This window comes from Bos grunniens, chromosome 9, assembly GCF_055505025.1.
Source record: "Bos grunniens cultivar Pamir isolate PY7600 chromosome 9, Bosgru_T2T1.0, whole genome shotgun sequence".
NCBI classification, from domain to species: domain Eukaryota; kingdom Metazoa; phylum Chordata; class Mammalia; order Artiodactyla; family Bovidae; genus Bos; species Bos grunniens.
The window spans coordinates 25,580,374-25,587,029 of record NC_141173.1 but is presented as its reverse complement, the minus strand read 5'-3'; positions in this window follow the sequence as shown (position 1 = coordinate 25,587,029).

Below are 6,656 nucleotides of genomic sequence, written 5' to 3'. Positions count from 1 at the left end.
CAGAGTTTGTATGATTCAAAGCTATACTATAAATAAAAGGGATCTTCATGTTATACGCAAGACTATTGTGCTTGCCGGACCCTCATTTGGAGATGTTATAAGATCATAAGATAGGTATCTTACCTCTAGTTTTCTAGCTGCCTTATGTTTGTGTGTAGTGGAGTATGGGGTTGAGGGGAGAGTATTATAAAAGAAGGCATGAAAGGTTCAATGTAAGTAATTTTAACTTGAGCTTTCTGGAAACTGCTGAAAAAGTTCAACTTGAATAAAAATATAAACCTCTGAAATTTAAGTTTGTTCATTGTTATTGCTTGAGGGTGTCCTTATTATATCTGGCTATGCTTAAAATAACTATGAGAGGAAAGGAAGTAAGAGTGCACTTTTGATCTTAATGTAAGAAGGAAAAAAATAAGGAAAAAAATCCATGTTCCTAAACTGTCCATAATAGGCAAAATATCATTAGTGTTTTCTGAAAGATGATCTTATTAAGTTGTTTGCCTGATTTTTTTCTGATTGATTTTTAGCTGCTATGTTTTAATTTATATTTCACGTGATACCTCCATTTTGACAATAAATTACTCTAGAGCAGATCCCTCAACCATGCAGATATGAGTGTGGCCACTATTAGTATGGCTATGTTACATAAGAACAGTTGATTTAGTCATGACATGATGTCCGTCTAGTCAAGGCTATGTTTTTCCAGTGGTCATGTATGGATGTGAGAGTTGCACTATAAAGAAAGCTGAGCGCCGAAGAACTGATGCTTTTGAACTGTGGTGTTGGAGAAGACTCTTGAGAGTCCCTTGGACAGCAAGGAGATCCAACCAGTCCATCCTAAAGGAGATCAGTCCTGGGTATTCTTTGGTAGGACTGATGTTGAAGCTGAAACTCCAATACTTTGGCCACCTGATGCAGAGAGCTGACTCCTTTGAAAAGACCCTGATGCTGGGAAAGATTAAGGGCGGGAGGAGAAGGTGACGACAGAGGATGACATAGTTGGATGGCATCACCTACTCGATGGACATGGGTTTGGGTGGACTTGGGAGTTGGTGATGGACAGGGAGGCCTGGCGTGCTGTGGTTCATGGGGTCGCAAAGAGTCAGACACGACTGAGCAACTGAGCTGAACTGATGTAGCATTTATTACTATCTGATCTTTTGCTAAAAATATGTCCTTATGGGCATCTATGATATATGATAATCACTACTAAGTATGGCATATGAGTTTATATTTTGACACGTGTGGATTTTAAAAGGAACTTGTCAGTTCTAAGGCATGGAAAATTCTCAAGCCATATGTTTAGGGATGAGCAATTTTCATCTAGCAGAGAACCACAAGTGATTTATTATTCAAGGCTTGATTAAGTAATGCTTCCCTGCATTAAATATTAAATATGTTATGAGAGATGTAGAAATAAGTAAGATACTTTATCTACAGCCGAGACGTTCACAATACTGTGGGCATGATGAGTGCTATAGTGAAAACTGATGATGGAGGGATAATAATGAAAAGGAGGAGTAAGAAGGAAAAGATAGAGAAGATATAGCAGACACTTACTATATACCAACCACCAAACTAAATTCTTCACTTGCATTATTTCATTTTTTTTCCTTCTAATACTGAGATGAGGAAGACTCTCATCATTTTCTTTTTTACAGGTGAGGAAACAGATTTCAAAGAGTAAATATTTTGCTTAGGATTACAAAATTAGTGATATAATTTCATAACTTAGATTTAAATTCATGCTATATAATACCTCTATCTTTCTCATTATGATATCATGATTAAGAGAACAGAGACCGTGGTGTTAGACCCCTAAGGCAGTTATGCCTAATTGCCCACAGATCTGGGTGGTCTAGTTTCTAAGTTCTATCACTGTCTTACCTAATATGTGCTTGTTGGTTCATTACAAAATCTTTCCATGCCCTTTAGATAACATTGATTTTTAAAATTTCATTCAGTATACATAAAGCATTAGGGAAAGCTGAGTTGAAATTAGAAAAGAAAAAAAAAAAACTGATGCATGTATTTGGCAGTTGTCCTATTTGCTCCAGTATGATAAGGTAGAAGTTGTTACTTGTGCATTGGCCCTTAACTGAAAGCCTTTATTGAGTTACTGCGCTCTCTAAATTTTCATAAGGGCTGTAGTTTTGGACCCACCATGTGGTGAAATTTATTAAGCAAAAAACATGACTCTTGGTGTTGAAAGCTATATTGGGACAGCCAAGCAGGTCCTTGTACGTCCTAGCCATGCCAATAAATCCAGCCAGAAAATTCTTTTTAATAGTTGCATGAGTAACTGGTATTTTAAGAAGACACCCACACAGAGGGGAGAGGTAGAAGGGAAAATCAGATTTTCAAGGGCTCAATAGGGGAGTTTGCTTTTTCTGTTAAGCTCCACCTGCAGTCTAAGCAAGAGGGTCGGTGCCGAGTCTGCAATAGCACTGCATGCTTTCTTTATGTATTGTGTGGGATCTGATAAATTTTTCAGGATCCGGTCCAGCTGTGCTCTCATCACATTGATTTAATGGCCCTTAAGAGAAACCATAAAAGTGCTTTCTGGTTAGTGGGGCCCAGCTGTTTCTCGTAGTATTGCATAAGACAGCAAGCTGAGTTAGCTATAGATTAATGATATTAAAAATTCAACTTTTTCCATGTCATTTTCTTTCCATTAAAAAGAAGACTTAAGCAAATATGTGATTTGTTAAATTAGGTTATTGTGCTCAAAGGGAAAGGATCCACAGAGATGATCCGATTTGATCTGAATAAGTTCGTCAAGGCCTCCAAATAAACACTGAATCATATTAACATATCTAATATACGTATGAATACGTGTGTGTGTGTGACTGTTCCCAAAGGGTGATGTGAAAGTTGATGGCTGGAAGGAGGGTTCTGTTTTCATTACCAGGCAACAGTGCAAAAAGGCAACAAAATTATTTGGGGATTATCAGGCTCTCTGATAAGGTTAAGAGCACTGAAAGGCAGTTGAAATGAATAGCCATGTAGATTTACAGTGTCATTCATGTCATGGGAGACCTTTGGTTTTCTGCAAGCAGAAGGGTGATTGCACTACCAGGCAATTTGTTAAGTATTAAGCCTGGCTATGAAACAGACTATACTGAGAATGTTTCTGCTCAGAAGTAGACACGAGGCTCTTAGAGCTTTTGCTCTTTAGGTACTTTCAGGCAACAGAGCACTCAGAAAGAAAATGTTTTCTCACCTCTGTTTAAACAATAAAATTCATGGGGTTGGGGAGAGCTAGGGAAATGTTCATTCTAAAGCCATGAGTTTTATACTTTACTAAATTACAGTTCCTAAACTCAGAAGTCCAGCACGTGCACATGCTAAGTCCCTTCAGTTGTGTCCAACTCTTTGCACCTTATGGACTGTAGTCTGCCAGGCTCCTCTGTCTGTGGGATTCTTTAGGTAAGATCCTGGAGTGGGTTGTCACACCTTCCTCCAGGGGATTTTCCCAACCCAGGGATTGAACCCACATCTCTCATGTTTCCTGCATTGGCAGGTGGGTTCTTTACCACTAGTGCCTCCTAGGAAGCCCACAAGTACAGCATAAATTCACCGAAATTAGAAGTCAACACAGAAACAAGTGACTGGAGCATTACAACTATTGTTTGACTAATTTTTGGTGATCATTTGTGATAGCAGTAAAAGGCCACACGGAAATAATTCATTGTGGTTGTAGGGTTATACAACATGAAAAACTCTGCATAGAAAACTGTTGCAATTTTGAAATACCTGTAGTTTAGATGGCAAAATAATTAGTTTTATATTATCAGTGAAAAGAAAAAGATTTTGCTAGGTAAAATACAATATTTTCAGAAAGAGCTCTTAAAACAATTCAGAAGCATCCATTTAAATATAGAGCTTGATAAGATGCAAACTATAATATATAGAATGGATAAAACAAGGCCCTACTGTATAGTATAGAGAACTATATTCCTGCAATAAACCCTAGTGGAGAAGACTCCACAGAAGAGAAAAAGTATATTTATCTATATATAAAACAACCACTTTGCTGTACAGCAGAAACTAACACAACATTGGAAATCAACTATAGTTCAATAAAATAAATTAAAATGCAGAGCTTGATATACAGTCTTATCTACCTATTAATGGGACACTCCAGTACTTTGGCCACCTGATAAGAAGAGCCAACTCATTGGAAAAGACCCTGATGCTGGGAAAGATTGAAGGCAGGAGGAGAAGGGAAAGACAAAAGATGAGATGGTTTGATGGTATCACTGACTCAATGGACATGAGTTTGAGCAAACTCCCAAGAGATGGTGAAGGACAGGGAAGCCTGATATGCTGCAGTCCATGGGGTCACAAAGAGTTGGACCTGACTAAGCAACTGAACAAAAACACCCATTAATGTGAATGTGTTCCCTGTAATAACCCTTTGATAGTTTATTTCAAATCTTTATTAATTTTAAAACATCTAAGTTATATATTTCAATTTTAAGAATTCTTTGCTCCACAAGTATAAATATTAAATATAGTTCTGTGTTTTTTAAAGGTTGTTCAGGGATTAAGTTAGTTGTTTTAAAACATACCTGCTCTACATTGATGGGATAGTGGTGGTGGTGGTGGTGGTTTAGTCTCTAAGTCATGTCTGCCTCTTGAGACCCCATGGACTGTAGCCCATCAGACTTCTCTGTCCATGGGATTTTCCAGGCAAGAATACTGAAGTGGATTGCCATTTCCTTCTCCAGGGGATCTTCCAGACCCAGGAATCAAACCTGGGTCTCCTGCATTGAAGGATAAGATATGTAATTAATTTTTTTTTTAATTTTTGGGCTTACCCTGCGGCTTGTGGAGTCTCATTTCCCAACCAGGTATCAAACCTGGGCCCTCTGCAGCAGAACTGCCAAGTCTTAACCACTTGACTACCAGGGAGATCCTGGGGTATATAGTTATAAGGAAATCTATGGACCTGTTCCTCAGATGGAGAGCAAGTACCATGTGGTGTTGGAGAAGACTCTTGAGAGTCCCTTGGACTGCAAGGAGATCCAACCAGTCCATTCTGAAGGAGATCAGCCCTGGGATTTCTTTGGAGGGAATGATGCTAAAGCTGAAACTCCAGTACTTTGGCCACCTCATGCGAAGAGTTGACTCCTTGGAAAAGACTCTGATGCTGGGAGGGATTGGGGGCAGGAGGAGAAGGGGATGACAGAGGATGAGATGGCTGGATGGCATCACTGACTCGATGGACATGAGTCTGAGTGAACTCTGGGAGTGTGTGATGGACAGAGAGGCCTGGCGTGCTGCGATTCATGAGGTCGCAAAGAGTCGGACACGACTGAGCGACTGAACTGAACTGAACTGAAGCATGATTCAAGGTCATATATATCTATCAATGTTTTTCCTCTGACCAGTTGAACAGAAACTTTAGAGTTCTTAACAGACACCTACGCACAGAAGTAGAGCAAGAGAGATGCTATTACTAGGGGTGTTTTAAGGTCAGTATTTCAGTAGCTGCTGTTTTTGATTAAGTATCATGTACACCAGTTCCTCTCTACTGAACAACATTAGCTTGAAATATCAAAGGCTTGGTGGCCTAAATAGACAATAACCAATATCTTAACTGTGCCAGATACTTCTGTGGGAAATGCTAAGCCATGTCAATATTTGCCATTGTTACAGTTCTAGCCAATACTCTACAGGCAGAGTCGCATTGCTTGGTCACGATGTGGGAGTGGTGAGAATGTGACATCCTTCTGTTTGTTCGATTGCCAACAGAGTCAAGTTTTTCTTTGCTACCAGGAGCAGTGCAACTTGGTGTCTCTGTAGTTCTCTGTGGTTTGCGTTTGGTCCTAAATTCAGGGCCCAAGAGAAGAAAGTTGTTGGCAATCACCAGAACGCAAGTCAGAAAGTTTGCCAGGTTGCTGTAATGCAGGCTTCTATTTTACTTCAGAGTGAAAATGTAATATTCCTTGAAAGTCTGTTACAGAGGAGTTTATTATGGTTATCTTATGAATGATGGGTTCTGAAAAATAATGTTTGTGTTACATATTTCTGTGGCTATTTCAGAAAATGCATTACAAGAGGCAAACAGCCAGCAGCATGGATCATGCTTAAGACTAAGCTAAAAGTAAAACTGGTTCAGCACAAACTGAGTTTTTGTTTATGTCTTTAGGTCAAAGGTAAAAGGCTGCATAATGTAGAGCATTCATTGTGGGGAAGGGTGCCTGGACAGGCACTATTCTGTAAAAGCTATTTCTTTCTCTCTTTTGCCCACTTTGGGCAATGGGATCATTTTGAAATTTTTCTAATGAGTATTGCTTTATGAACTCATTTAAAAAACCTGAAATAATAAGGAAAATCAAAAGAAGGAAGGAAAGTAAAAATCTAATCATATACATGCAATTATTCTTACCATGTTGATGTACCTCCCTCCAATAAAGTTCTTTTGTATATAGGCTTTAAAAACATATGATCATGATGATATCAGATTGCTACATCATTAATTAGTCTGGTACCAGATTAATTTTTCATTTAGCACTAAGTTACAAGCATTTTTCATTTGTAAAGGAGGTGCTTTCAGATTCTAATATTAATACTCAAATATTAATAGCTCAGAATCTGACATTTTTCAATTAGTAGGAAGTCTTTGAGCAAGCTCCATTCTCCAGGTAGTT